The sequence below is a fragment of the Enhydra lutris genome, unplaced genomic scaffold (genome assembly GCF_002288905.1).
Source record: "Enhydra lutris kenyoni isolate GAN:26980312 unplaced genomic scaffold, ASM228890v2 scaffoldscaffold2, whole genome shotgun sequence".
NCBI classification, from domain to species: Eukaryota; Metazoa; Chordata; class Mammalia; order Carnivora; family Mustelidae; genus Enhydra; species Enhydra lutris.
Window position 1 is genome coordinate 47,154,735 of NW_019154086.1, and position 16,174 is coordinate 47,170,908.

General features: G+C 35.5%; 1 pseudogene; it reads left to right on the forward strand.

Annotated features, from left to right (window-relative positions):
- Nucleotides 1–16,174, forward strand: part of LOC111146266 — a 120,654-nt pseudogene that overhangs the window by 80,028 nt on the left and 24,452 nt on the right.

The window sequence follows — 16,174 nt, forward strand, 5'->3', positions numbered from 1 at the left end:
TATATATATGCTAAAATATATCCAAACAATATATTATTATATATCATTAATTTTGCTTGTTTTTGAGCTTTATAAAACACATGTCACATTGGGACTTGCTTTTCTTACCCAGTACCATGTTAGTAAGATTCATGCATGTTATTGCAAGAATTTGCAATATAATTTATTCATTTTTCACTGCTCTGTTTTATATCACTGTTTGAATGTGCCAAAATTTATTTGTCCAATTTACTGTTAATGAATGAGCAGGTTGTTTCTATTTTTGTTTTATCTTGTTTTTGTTTTTTTGTTTTGCTATAACGCATAGTTCTGTATACATATTCTTACACTTATACATGCTTCCTGGTCCATGTGGGCAAGAATTTCTTTTGAGTGTGAAATTGCTCTGTCGCAAAGAATGGAAATATTCAACTTTATAAGATTATGCTAAATTGTTTTCCAAAATAATCTATACCTTTACTTTCTAAATAGCAATGTGAAAGAAATCTTGCTGATTTATATTGTCTCAACTTTGCCAATTCATCGGTTATAAAATGGCTGTAATTTTTCTTTCTTGTGCTTTGTTTTTGGTAAAGAAGTTATTCTAGTTTCATGGGATGAGTTGATATAATCTCTTTTTTTCCTTTGGAGGAGGAGTTTATGTATCATAGAAATGATGTGTTTGTTCCTTGAAATTTTGGTAACGTTTACCTATAAACTGTTTCTTTGTGGAAATATTTTTAGCTAATACTTTGATTTCTCTAATAACTGTAAGATTATTCAATTGTATCTTTAATTATGTTTGGTAAACTATATTTTTATTATATTATTGTTATATATTTTTATTATAATGAACCATATTTTTAAGAATTATCCATTTCATCTAGATTTTCAAATTTATCATCATTAAGCTATTACTGATTTTTTATAATAATTTAAAAAAATTTTTTTTTTTTTTTTTTTTTTAATTTTATTTTTCATAAACATATAATATCTTTTTATCCCCAGGGGTACAGGTCTGTGAATCGCCAGGTTTACACACTTCACAGCACTCACCATAGCACATACCCTCCCCAATGTCCATAACCCCACTACCCTCTCCCTACCCCCCTCCCCCTGGCCACCCTCAGTTTGCTTTGTGACATTAAGAGTCTCTTATGTTTTGTCTCCCTCCCGATCCCATCTTGTTTCATTTATTCTTTTCCTACCCCCCAAACCCCTGACGTTGCATCTCTACTTCCTCATATCAGGGAGATCATATGATAATCGTCTTTCTCTGATTGACTTATTTCGCTAAGCATAATACCCTCTAGTTCCATCCACATCATCGCAAATGGCAAGATTTCATTTCTTTTGATGGCTGCATAGTATTCCATTGTATATGTATACCACAGCTTCTTTATCCATTCATCTGTTGATGGACATTTAGGTTCTTTCCATAGTTTGGCTATTGTGGACATTGCTGCTATAAATATTTGGGTGCATGTCCACCTTTGGATCACTACGTTTGTATCTTTAAGGTAAATACCCAGCAGTTATTGCTGATTTTTTTAAATACATCTGTGCTTTATCTGTTACATTGTCTTTTCTTTCACCATATTTGTTGTTTAATCTTACTAGAAGTTTATCCAATCTTTCAGTCTTTCCAAAGAACCAACTTTTGCCTTTGATTTTTAGTTCTGACTTTTTTTGCATCCCTCTTTCTAAATCCATAAGTATGACACTAAGTTCATTAGTTTTCAAATCATTTTTTTCTTTTCTAATTGAGGTATTAAAGGCTATAAATTTCCCTCAAAGCTCTACTTGCATTATATCTTACAAATTTTGACTTGTAATGTTTTCATTTTATCTTAAATACTTATTAACATTTTTGTTATTACACTTTTTTTTTTTAAAGATTTTATTTATTTATTTGTCAGAGAGAGAGAGAGAGGGAGAGAGAGCAAGCACAGGCAGACAGAATGGCAGGCAGAGGCAGAGGGAGAAGCAGGCTCCCTGCTGAGCAAGGAGCCCGATGTGGGACTCGATCCCAGGACGCTGGGATCATGACCCGAGCCGAAGGCAGCTGCTTAACCAACTGAGCCACCCAGGCGTCCCTGTTATTACACTTTTGACTCATAAATTATTTAGAAGATTGGTTTTCAATTTCAAATATTTGGAAATGTTTTGTTTTGTGTTTTTTAATATTCAAACTTAATTGTGTTGTGATTAAAAAGCATGACTACTCTTTTGAGAAGTGTCAGCAGATAGAAAAATCCTCTGATTCTTACTTTAGGAATCTTTCTCTTTATTTTTTGGTAAGAGCACTGGAAAATTAAAAAACCTCCATTTTTAGTTCTTTGTGCAAGCATGCATACCATGGAACCAGGAATATTGGAAATAATTTCAGGATATTAACTCACTGTAATCAGTTTAGCAAATAAGTTTGGTTTTCATGCTCTTGCCAAGAGTAGAAGCAGAACCATTATCTTGGGAGAAATGCAATTTCTTGTAGTCCAGACTAGTCACAAGATTGCCAGTTTTTCTGCTCTTTATGTAGACAAGCGTAGTAGTCTAGTGCTGAAGTAGAAAAGTAGGAAGTACTTTTACGCCTTTTCTTGTTGGCCTGAGAGTGTTGCTCATGAGACTGGATCATGAAGAATAACTCTAGTAGCGTCTCTGAATTTGCCTAGAAAAATTCCGTGTGTTTAGGTGATAGTGTTGATCTAGTCACTTTACTGGCAAATTAATGTTTTAGTTTTCTTTTTTTCTTCCAGATATTTTTTTGTAAAGTGGAAATGCCCTCTCGGTACTGCCTGGCCTTGCTAGAGCTAAATGGAATTGGCTTTAGTACTGCAGAATCTGAAAGTCAGAAACACGTAATGCAAGCCAAGCTGGATGCAATCTGAGACTCAGGCCTATCAACTAGCTGGACACAGTTTTTCCTTCACCAGTTCAGATGACATCGCCAAGGTTGTACCACGGGAATGGGGAATTTTAGAGTTAAAAATTATTTGTGTGTGTGTGTGTATTTCCTAAATGTGTTTGCCTAAACACCGAAGATACCGAAGAACACAGTTCAAAAAAATTTTAGTTATCATAGTGCTTTGGAGATAGAGTATTCTAGCTTCTAATTTATAAGTTATATCTGTATTTACGAGATAAGAAGTTAGTAAAGAAGCCTCCTAGAATGTATGCTCCATGAGATCTGCCTAGAACAGAGGAAGTACTCAGTAAATATTTGTTGAACAAAAGATCCATAATGATTGTTATATAACAATGTAGTTGTTTCTCCATGAAGTTAGTAATTTCATGAACTCTCATCCCTTCCATACCCTAAAATCCCTTTTTGGACAATAAAATTAGATATTTTTCTCAATTGTTACTGAAAAAGATTTTTGGGATTGTTTGCTTTTTAAAACCTAAATAAGATTTTATAAACTTAACATAAATTTGGACACACTTTATTCTTATTTTTATTTTCAGAGGTTGGTGTTCTATTCTTTCCTCTCCTCACCATAGTCCACAAAGGATGACTGGGTTCTTGTGGAAGGGTTACAAATATAGGGTGGGTGCTTATACTTGATAGCATTGAAGTTCAGGTGTCTTGTAGATGCAATTCAGTAATGTAGCATGTTGTAAAGACCATAGGCTTTCAAGCCAGACTTCATGGGTTTGGATCCCATCTCCTCCATTTATTAACCCTATAACCTGGAACAATCCATCAACTCTTTTTATCTGAATTTCTACATCAGTAAACTGGGTTATGATAGGAATACCTCATAGAATTGTTGTGAGGAATAAATGATGAATGTAAAACACTTAGAATAATGCCCATCTCATAGTAAAAGTTCAGTAAATGTTATGTAGACTCATAAAAAAATGCCCCTTTTTTAAAGCCACAGTGTTATATTTTTTAAAAAATGAGGAATTTTGTTTTTCCAAATCACAGGGTACATTTGTATGGAATTCAGTAGTGCTGTTTTTGTTTGTTTGTTTGTTTTGTTTAATTTTTTCTTTTGAGTTCTTTAGCTCGGAACTCCCCAACCAATACCCAACTGACTGCACATAAAACTACATAGGGACCTTATGAAAAACAGAGGATCTCTGGATTTCAGCACAAGTAGGGCAAAAGCAGGAATCCATCCCTTTGTGATTTAGATACTAAGGCCATAGACCTAGACCAAACTCTGGGCCAGAATAAAAGGCCTTTGATGTTAATGGCTTGTTCTTAGGTCTTCATTTTAAAAGGGAAGTTATATTTAAGGTAATCTAACAGTTTCACATATTGACTTGTTAATCCTTGGTAATTTTAAGGGGAATCTTTGAACTGGGCAGGATAGTACTAATCCTCTAGAACTGTGCTGTCCAATACAGGAGCCACTAGCCACTTATAGCTATTTAAATTTGAATTAATTGGGACACCTGGTGATGCAGTCAGTTAAGCCTCTGTGTTTGATTCAGGTCGTGATACCAGGGTCCGGGGATGAGCCCCGCATCAGACACCTTGCTCGGCAGGGAGTCTGTTTCTCCCTCTGACTCTGCTGCTCCCCCTGCTTGTGCTCTCTCTCTCTCTAAAAAAATAAATAAATAAAATCTTTAAAAATAAATAAAAAATTAACTTAATTAAAATTAATTTAAATATATCAGTTCAGTTCCTTAGTTGTATTAGCCACATTTTAAATGTTCAATAACCACATGTGGTAAGTGGCTACCATAATGGAGAGTGCAAATATAGAACAATTTCATTATTGCAAAAAGTTCTTTTGGATGGCACTGGCCTAGAGTGGGGATCCGCAAACTACAGTTTGTGGGCCAGATTTGTTCTGCCACGTGTTTTTGTAAATAAAATTTCATTGGAGCATAATCATACTTGTTCATTTACTTACTGTCTATGGCTCTTTTTGGTCTGTAGTGGCACAACTGAGAAGTTGTGACAGTAAGACCTGCAAAGCATGAATTAGAGAAAAAGAAAAATGATGTTTGAGTTAGAAGACTATGGGTTCTAATTCTTAATTTTTCTACATTATGGTCATGTAACTTGAAGCAAGTTTCTCCAGCTGGTGTAAACTTTTCAGAAATGTCACAGAATTATTGTACATATGACATGAGATGACACATGTTAAAGCTTCCAGCATGATGGCTGACACATAGTAAGTGCTCAATAAATATTAGTGTCTCTTACCCTCATCCAATTCGACCCCCTCATTTCACAGATGTATTCATTGAGAATTGGAGAGGTAATTTTTGTGAAGTTTTCACAATTAATTCTGAAGGTTTCCCAAAAACAGAAATCCAAGATAAAGAGCTTATAAATATTAAGGTGAGATTTTTGAGTTGTCCTAATTATGGTAGGTCTCTCTTCCTGGGATTGTTGATTTATTGCTATTTGAAAAATAATGTTTCATTTTCCTATTCAATTATTTGATTCTCTTTCCTCTCCTGGCATTTATATAGTCTTTGATATCTGTACTAGAGTTGCCTGGATAAAATACAGGACATTCAGCTAAATTTGAATTTCAGATAAACAATGAACAAATTTTTTAAAAGATTTTATTTATTTTATTTGACAGTTAGAGATCACAAGTAGGCAGAGAGACAGGAAGAGAGAGAGAGAGAGAGAGGAGGAAGCAGGCTCCCTGCCGAGCAGAGGCCCGTTGCGGGGCTCGATCCCAGGACTCTGGGATCATGACCTGAGCTGAAGGCAGAGGCTTTAACCCACTGAGCCACCCAGGCACCCCAACAATGAACAATATTTTAATATAAGTATGCCCCATGCACTTCAAAATTTATCTAAGCATCTTGTAATTTTATTTGTTATGTATGACAACCCTGATCCCTACACATGCAGCCCTATATAACACAATTCTTGGGAAAATAGTTATTAACATCCATAGCAAGCCTCAGTATCTTTCATACCTAAGATTCCAGTTATTCCTACTACTTAAAATTAGAAGCAGATCTTTGTTTCTATCATCACTGTGATTCTACAGAATAACAGATACAGATAACAGATACAGGCCTATCTTTCCTTCTACCCCTTGCCCAACTTGTGGCCAATAAAGATTCTTATATAATGCAAGTGTTCTTAATTTTTAGGATTATTAAGTGGGAAAATAATCCAAGGTTCACTAAGCCCACTCAAGGTATATAAATGAATGAATGGAAGTAGTAGATAGTATTCTGAATAGCCTTGAGTTTTAAATTGAGCTAGTGTAAATTGAGCTAGTGATTTTAGGTATACATGGGATATTCCTTTTGCCCCAGTACCTGGATCCTGTCCTGTGTCTTAGTTTCTTCAGTAGGTCCTTATTAGCTCCCCTAGCTGTCATTATTGATTTCTGCATTGGGTTGGCCACCTTTCCCTGACTTTTTGTGTCCAGGGTTTCATAGGGTCTAGCCTTACTGTGGTGGGAGTAGATGGCTTTTTCTATCTCTTTCTACCTCAGTGTTCTCTGATTTTTGTGATCATATAATAGCCACAAAGGCTCCCGTGTTGGCCCTTACTGAGGCTTAAATGATCGAGCAACCATGTTGATTAGTTTCCACATTAAAGAGTATTTAGGAGAGTTCACAGTCCTCAGAGAAACCTAAAGTCTCAATGTCAATAGCTTATTTATCACTTGTTCAGTGATAAATAAAACTCAGCCTGAGCCTGCCCTCAACTCAGCACCCCCCACACCCCAGTAGCTCGCCCCAGAACCCAAAGAGCAGGTCTGCCATACCCCTAGTCCCTAACCCTAACCCTTGGTTGGGTTTTCAGGCATCCATCTCCAGAGGCCTGGTCTTGATTCCCTCCATATGGGGGAACACAGTGTATACATTCCTGTGTTCTTGACTTTTTAAAAGCCTCTAATTGATATTAATCTTATAGTGCCTACATTAGGTTTTAGATTGCCTACTTGACATACAAATTTTCATTGTCATTATTTATTGAATGTGGTAATTTAATGTGTTATAAAAAGTTCTCCTAACCCATGTTGAATTGTATGGATGTTCTCAAATAACTTTAAAAAATGTTTTGTGAATGACAATGCTTGTGATTTGATTCTTGACTAAAGAAGCATTAATTTCGTGCAGGTTTTATTTTTGGAATTGAAGTTGCCACCAAATAGAGAAGTAAAAAACCAAGGCAGCAAGAAAACTTTGGGTTCTACCAGGAGAGGGAATGACAATGGACACAAGCTAAAGCTGGGAAAACAGTTCAGCACTAGTAAGGTGCTCTTCAGGACAGTTGCAGGGTAGAATTTGATTTACTTTTAGCACTCTGGTGTCTTGAAAGAAGGCTGATGAAGTCAAGACCCAGCATAGCCCATCATTTGAATGTATCCAGATTAAAACAAATTAGTTTGTGTTTCGGATCCCTGCAAAAACTGCGGAGACATTCCATCATGGAAAATCTGGACCAAAATCTGATTTAGCAGTTGCGTCCTTCCTATCATTAAAACAGCATAATGGTGTATGAACTCAGACCCACAGATATTATTTAATTATTGACATCTGATACTCTTGGACTTCAAGTGTAATATAATTTGAATAGTGTAGGAACATGAACAAAGATGTGGAAGAATTAAAAAAGAAAGAACAAGCCATTACAAATAAACATTTTTTTCAATTATAGGGCAAAATTTATATGCATTTTTTAATTATAGGGAAAAATTATAGGGCAAAAATTTTCCATGAGTTTAAGAATCTAGTCTACTAATTTCAAAGTGAAAGTGTAAATTACAATCCATGGAAATCATATGCTTAGGAGAGAAGAGAGAAAGTTCTTATTGTTACATTTTTACTGAATGAATTTTTAGTGATATAATAAGGATAGAAAGTATCACCATAACAGGCAAGGAAAGAGCAGTTCAAGTTGCCATTTTGACCCTACTGTCATTAACTATGACAGGGAAGTTTCCACAGTTTCATTCTGTAACAAAACTTTTTGTTTTATTTTGCCCTCTAACCTCACAAGTTCCTGTTTCTTCACAGTTTACCCAAACTCTGTAGCATAGAAAGTTCAGAGTTTTAAAGATGAATGTCTTCTGACTTTCTTGATGTGGAAATGCTCAAAGTATTAGGGCAAAAGGAAAAGAATGAGAAACTTCCAATCACATGAGAATAGAGGAGGAAAATATAGACAAAGGGAAGACATGATATAGATTCTTGGCTGGTGTGAGACTGGGCAGTTATAGTACCTTGTTAAGTTGACGTTGATTTTTTTTTAAAGTAGATCTAAATTGATATTATTTGGCATTAACATGTTTGCATTTTACCATCTATAGTTGCTATAGTTTTATCATTATGGGGATACAAAAATCCAAACAGTAATTTTGAGTTATAGATACAGGAGTTAACAAATTTAGTTTTGAGATTATATTATTTACCTAAGAGAGAGTCTAGTTTGGTATGGAATTTGGACAAGAATCTGATCTTACTTTATTATATTTCTTTGGCAAGATGTTTTGAATAAATTAAAGGGATTACATCATTTTCCAGGCTTGATATTAGAGTGGAGAAGAATCACTAATGCTATTACTAAAGTGGTCTTTCCTCTGCAACGGGAAAAGCGTCTAAATCTTTTTCTTGGAATGGAAAGAATCTATCCTGTATCACAGTCACACACTACTACAGGTAATGAGAAATCTTAAATATGGATAATACTCAATTTTGAAAGAAAATTTTTCATATATAATATTTGCTTTGATGACCGAGGAATTCAAGTGTTGATCATTGGATTCTGTGAAGTTCTGTGAAGTTATGTAATGCATACTATCTCCAAAATATAGATGGATACTATTTGCAGAGATGAGATTTAGTTAGAGTTCCAGCTTCAAGTACTATATAGAGTAACTAGAATGTCTGCGATTGTGTTTCAGATTAATACTTATTTGAGTTAGTCATCTAATTTCAGTCCAGTCCCTCTCCTGAACCTCCTAAGAGTCTGATGAATCTAGGTAATGCTGGAGAGCATCTGTGTAATAGATGAGTGTCTTATTTTACTTAACCAGAAAAGAGCTGTAGAGTCTTTTGGGTATCTTGTAGCACTCTTGGGATGGGTATAAGTAACCTAACCCAGTAAGGAAGAAAGCATTCTTGTGCTAGGCCGTGCAATGCTAAGTATCCGCCAAATGCAAGGTGCATTAGAAGAAAGGACAGCATTAATTCACATCAGAGAGACGGTTTAGGTTGGTGGTGTAGAATGTGGGCTTTGATATCTGACTTTTACAAGTTTTGAATCTTTATTCAAGGTAGCTTTGTGCCTGAGTATCCTCCTGTGTAAAACACAGAAATAATAGTCTCACTTCACCAGGGCATGCTGAGGATTAAATAGGCTAATACATTTCAAGTGTTTCGAATAGAGCAGAGCACTTTGTGCGGGCTCCTTACCAGCTGTTGCTATTATTACAGAAGGAGGCACCAGGAGGAGTTGCTTTTTTCTGTGCTGTTTATTGCCTGTTCTAAACAAACTCTTTTCCTTCTTCCATATTTAGCTAAGCTCTTAGATCACCATAGCCATTTCTTGCCCTGTTGGTGTTCAAATTTCATTTTGAGATATATGCTAATGATGTAAACTTATGTAAAATAAATCCTTGGTGAAAAACCAAAACCAGCCCAGAGTTTCTAAAGGTGTTGCATTTATCTGTTGCTTATAAAGTAGAAAGAAAGTAATCAATTCCTTTTTTTCTGATTGGTTTTCACCATACTATGCCTACATTTAAAGAATATTTTGGAAATACAAGCTTACCTAAGCAAAGCCAAGCCATTTCATTATTAGAATTCATCTCCATGATGTTACATTCATGTTTTAGAATTTATTTTTGCCATCTTGTCTGCTAGTGTTAGTCTCATTAATTCAAAAAATAGACCCGAATATTAAATATTATTATAGAAAACAAGACAGTGTGCTGAGGCAGCAAGAGACTTGAATGCCTTCGGCTGTCGGCTAGTTTTATAAACATTGAGGAAGACATTTAATGGTAATAAGTATATTAATATCTACCATTTATTGAGCACTAATTTTTCTTAAAAGCTAAATAACAAGGACATATATCAGGGGTTTGTTCAGAAAAAGAATATCCGAGGTACCTAAAATGTCTGACTCATCAAAAGAAGATGAAATTATATATACTAGCTGGTAGAGAGCCATTACAATGAAGAGTATATTATAAAACAGAAGATTTTGTGTCACTATATATGTGTTGTAAAACTGCAATAACAAAATCAGTTCCCCAGACTCTTTGAATAATGCTTCTGCGTTTCAGAAAATTCAGCCAATAAATAATCTGTAAAATATTTGGGGGGGGCGAGAATAAAGGCTATAAGCATTAAAACATAGAGCTTTTTCTTTCCTAGAAAGTTCATTAATCTCCTGATTCTAGTCTCTAGCTTTGTCAGTACTGCCACTGGTTCTCTTGTTGAGTGAGGATGGTGATAAAGGAAAGTGGCCAGGTGACGTCTGGAGAGTGATGTTCTAGTCATCACTTCTCACTACTCCATCTTCTACAGATTAGCTGGCCCCTTGGGCCCTGGGTTATCCCTTTCCAGCAGTCCATTGCTCTTCTGCTTCAGATCCTCTCTCTGTGTCTTGTGCATTCCTGAGTTTTGAAGGTTTCTGACAGTCATTTTTCCTAGGATCAATTTGAGTAGTCTTTACTCATTAATACCCCTGCTAACACTCATATAGTGCTGACAGCTGGTATTCATTTTAGCACAGAACTAGTTCAACCTATCAAATTACTTCTCATCATGGGCTTGTTTTCTAGAGAGCTAGGTTAATGTAAAACATTTTATTTCAGTTGATGCATATATTCACTTACATTGGGATTGGTCTTGTACTTATTTTATCCTTGTTAGATGCATGAACGTAATGAAAAACATTTAAATACAAATTTAGTGTAGCATTGGTGAAAATGCATAACTCAGAAATGTAATTACTGTGAAAATAAATGTCAGATTCCCTCAAACATCTCAATTTTCTGTCTTCATTCTCTTTGATTTTAGGATGAATAACCTTTACAGAACCAAATATTCAGAATGTGACGAGAGATTTTGAGATCAAAATGACAACCCTAGTAGGAGAGAGTCCACCTTCCCAAGCCCTACTTCCCATGAACAGTTAGATGCTATTTCTCTGTATTTGTGTTAATATACTTTTGTGAGTATGAAAGCCTCAAAACAAGGCTAGTGGATAAAATAATGAAGTTAGTTTAATTTTCTGTTCTGGGCATACACATTTCTAGGTAATATCCATTTAAAATCCTGAGTCTGTCTATAAAAAAGCTAGTTGATGGTGAAAGACTGAGAACCTGGACTACTAATTAAATAATCAGCATGATGTGCTTTTCTAACTCAAATGCTACAGAGAAGAGTTTAACTATGTAAAAAACCTCTCCCCCTTTGCCCTCCCCAAATTCACATGATGGGAAAGAAAAGCATAGATAATTTATGTTAGATATGGTCAAAAAGATTTGTTGACTTGAGCTAAATGTCAGTAATTTTTTCAGAAGCAGTTTGTGGCAAAAGCTGTTATAGAAATGCCTTATTTTGTTTAGTTGAATGTTTGCTAAAAAGGAAAATCTAGTATCTATGTTAAGCTTTAAAGTGAGTTTCAAATGATAAGGTTTTTAAGTTTCCTAGATGAAACTGTTGACTTCACTGAAAAATGAGACCTTTCTCATGTATTTGAGACTGCTTCATGTCTAGCTGCTGATATTGTTTGACTGATGGAGGAAGAGATAAAGAGTCGTGGCCTGAACTATGGATAGCAGGCACAGATGGAGGAGAGAACCTCAGGCAGAGGAATGCCATTTTCAGTCTGCATGCAGCATGCTTTTATGCCTTTTCCAGGTAAGGTGATAGATGGGTTTTTGAGCTTCTCATTGCTGTAGAAATGGTTTTCAAAGCACTGATAAAGCCTGCATTATGAGTAAGACTCAGAAGTATGCATTGGTCCCTCCATCTTTCCTCTCTTTGGTGTAGCCTGTTTTTACCTTTGTGTAGCCAGGTTGTCAGTCATCATTGTCCTCATGATCTGTGGAGAACTCCTGTGGTGTATGCTTGTCAGCAACAGTCTACTGAAACCATGTTTTCCAAAGCGATTGTAAACTTTTTTGCAAAGTCCAGCAGATTTCATTAGTCCTTGTACTCTTTGACAGAATCTTGTACAGACTCTTCTGTACAGCATTTATACTGCTAATTAACCCTCCGTTTCCTCAATTTCTGTCCTCCCTTGATCGCTAAGGACACAATTTTCTTGTTTCTCTGACTTGCTTTGCTCTTTTGCTTCTCTCCTCTCCATACCACGGTTTCCTATTGCAGGGGTAACCCCCAAGGCTGCCCTTCTCTTTCCTGACCTCTCTTTAGTACTCTAGACAACAGGCCTTTCAGGAAAGGTTGAACTCAATAAACTCTAGTCATGAGACATTTGGAAGTCAGGATCTAACTCCTAAATCATCCCTACTATTTCTATATGAATTTGTGCCTTTATCTTCTGCCAGTTGGCAGGTCTGGGTGAGTGCAGTTAACTATCTGAATTGGTTTTAGTTCTGTCAGAAAATATTCTAAGGGAGAACATAGGTCCGTGACAGTGTCACCTGGTTGGTAATTTTCCGTTTTGCTCTTTAAGTGTTCAGTTCTCTGGCATTAAGTACCCATCATGGTTGTTTGTGCATCCATCACCACCATCCATCCCCAGAACTTTTTCATATTCCACAATTGAAACTCTCTGTTGAACAGTAACTCTCTCTCCTGTCAGCCCCCAGTCCCTGGCAGCCACCATTCTACTTTCTGTCTCTGTGAATTTGACTACTTGAGGTATCTACTATAAGTGCATTATACAGTATTTGTCTTTTTGTGTCTGGTTTATTTCTCTTTGCATCATGTCTTCAAGGTTCATCCATGTTGTAGTATATGTCAGAATTCCCATTCTTTTTGGGTGCCTGGGTGGCTCAGTGGGTTGAAGCCTCTGTTTTCGGCTCAGGTCATGATCCCAGGGTCCTGGAATCAAGCCCCGCATCTGGCTCTCTGCTCAGTGGGGAGCCTGCTTCCCCCCCAACTCTGCCTGCCTCTCTGTCTACTTGTGATATCTCTCTCTCTCTGTCAAATAAATAAATAAAATCTTAAAAAAAAAGAATTTATATTCTTTTTAAGGCTGAATAATATTTGATTATATATATATACTTTATTTTATTTATCTGTTCATCCATCAATTTATTCTTACTTAAAAAATAAAATTGTGTTTAACATGACAAATTTTATACTGCTTTAAAAAATTTTTTTAAGTTCATTGAAATTAAACATATATGGATTAAATCTGAAAATTTCTGTCATTTAAATGTAATGTTTAGGGACACCTGAGTGGCTCAGTGGGTTGAATCCTCTGCCTTCGGCTCAGGTTGTGATCCCGGGGTCCTGGGACTGAGCCCCACATCGGGCTCTCTGCTCAGCAGGGAGCCTGCTTCCCTTCCTCTCTCTGCCTGCCTCTCTGCCTACTTGTGATCTCTGTCTGTAATATAAATAAAATCTTAAAAAAAATAAAATAAATGTAGTGTTTAGTCCATTGGCATCTAAAGTAATCATTAGCATACAGTTGGTTTAATTCTACTGTCTTGTTATTTGTGTTTTATTCTATCTGTTCTTTATTTTTTAAAGCTTTAAGTGACCATTTTTATTGTGCTTTTTATTTCCTCTATCGTCTTATTAACTATCTTAGATATTTCAGAGTATACAATACGTATATATGTATTCTATCACATACTATCTTCAGATAATCTTATACCACTTCATCTGTAAAGTTTTATTCCATTTCCCCTCTTATATAATAGATTTAATTTCTATGACTTATAAACTCTACCATACAGTTATTATTTTTGCCTTAAAAAGTCTATTATCTTTCAAAGAAATCAAGAAATAAAAAAGTGTCTTTTCTACCTGTCCATTTTTTACCATTTCTGGCACTTTTCATTTCTTGGAGTAATTCAAGGAATCTTGAAGTACTTCCTCCGGAGTACTTCCTTTAAGATTTCTTATAATGCAGTTCTACTGACAGTGATTTATCCCAGCATTCCCATGTCTCTAGATTTCTTTATTTTATCCTTACTTTTGAAAGATAATTTTATGTGACATAGATTTCTAGATTTACAGTCCTTCTCCTTCAGCACTTTAAATATATATTTCCATTAGCTTCTGGTTTGTATTATTTCTATTGAGAAGTACACCATCATTTTTCTTGCTCCTCCTCTAAGCATAATACAACCAACTTTCCCCTGGATACTTTTTAAATTTTGTTATTGAGACTCTTTGGGTAGTTTTTCATGCTTTGCTTCTAAGACTTTTGAGTTTGTTGGATATCCTAAGTTGGCTTAGTTTTTTTTTTTTTTAAATATATGTGCTTATATTTTTCAGTAAATTTGAAACATTTTCAACCATTATTTCTTGTCAATTTTTAATTTTTTATATTCTTTAATTTTTAAAAAGATTTTATTTATTTATTTGAGAGAGAGAGAGAGAGAGAGAGAGCAGCAGAGGAAGAGGGAGAAGCAGGCTCCACACCAAACAGGTAGCCCAATGTAGGGCTCAATCCCAGGTCTCTGGGATCATGACCTGAGCCAAAGGCAGGCACTTAACCAACTGAGCCACCTAGGCACCCCTCTTGTAATTTTTTTAAAGATTATTTATTTTAGAAAGAGAGAAAGAGAGCATGCGCAAGCATGGGGGTGGGACAGAGGGAGAGAATCATCAAGCAGACTCCTCTGCTGAGCACAGAGCCCCATGCAGGACTTGATCCATGACTTCTGAGATCATGACCTTAGCTGAAATCAAGAGTCAGACTCTTAAACGACTGAGCCACCTAGATGTCCCACTTGTAATATTTTTTGTTCATTTTTCTCTTCTCTCTCCTTTCTTTTTGTTGCTCCAAATATACATATGTAATACTACTTGGTATTGCTCTACAGGTCATTGAAACTTTTTCTTTTTTATTCTCCCTCTTTTTTTTTTATTCTGTGCTACAATGTATATTTTCTACTGACTGTTAAATGTTCATGGATTTCTCTTTTACAGTGTCTAATTGCTGTCACATCCTTCTAGTGAATTTTACATTTCAGATATTGTATTTTTAGTTTCAGAATTTTCATTTGACTTTTTGTCTGATTTTTATTACCTTACAGCAATTCACTATTTATTACATCATTATATGCATGTTTCTTTAAATTCCTGAACATTATCTATGGTAGCTATTTAAAATTCCGTCATCTCTTAATTTGGGGGTCATTTTTCTATTGATTAAATATTCTCCTGCTCAGAGTCACATTTTCCTGGTTCTTCTTATGTCTAGTATTTTTTTTTTTTTAATTGTGTGCTGGGCATAATGGTTGCTACATTATTGACTTGGGATTTTGTAGTCTTCATTAGTAACATTTTCTTCTGGCAGATGATTACTTTCACATTCAGATTGATCATTTTGTGATTTTTAAAGCTTTGTTAGCAAATGTTTAAAGTGACTTTTTTTCTAGGGCCAGATTAGCCCTGATTGTAAGCTGTAGCCTTGTTGAGGTCTCTACTTGGTGCTCAGCGTGCTAACAGGGTCTGTCTACTCGGTCTGGTCACAGCTTGAACATCTCTCAACATTCAAGAGGTTATTATTCAAGTAGTTCATCAGCTGACAACTATGTGATGGTGGCTGTTTCTTTGGTAGTAGTTATTTCTTTAGTATTGTTTTTTTGCCTGGTTTCCTGAACTTTCTCACTCCTTTAGTACTTGGTCAAATTACCACAAAATTCTAGCCTCCTCGGTAGGCACAAACTCTAGCCTCTGCTTCCTCAGCTCAGATCATAGTGCTTTGTTTCATTTCTTCTTCCCTGCAATGTGTTCTGGTAAATTCCTCCTTTCAGAAAACTGAGATAGTTGCATGGCTCCCCTTGTCTCATTTCTCCTCCCTGCTTCTTAGAGACTGTAGTCCTGCACTGTCTATTCCAATACCTAAAAACAGATTTGTCAGTTTTTTTCTTATTTATGGCAGGAAGGCCATAAAAGTTGTGGTAATTTGTTTCATATTATTATATATTTTTAAGTTGTTCATTTATTCTACATAATTTCAAAATCAAAGTATATGAAAGGTGTGTATTGAGAAGTTTGCTTCCTTCCATGTCCTAGCTATCCTACTGTCTACAGCTCTTCTAGATGACCTCCTATATGAGTTTCTTATATATTCCTGTAGTATTTTTTA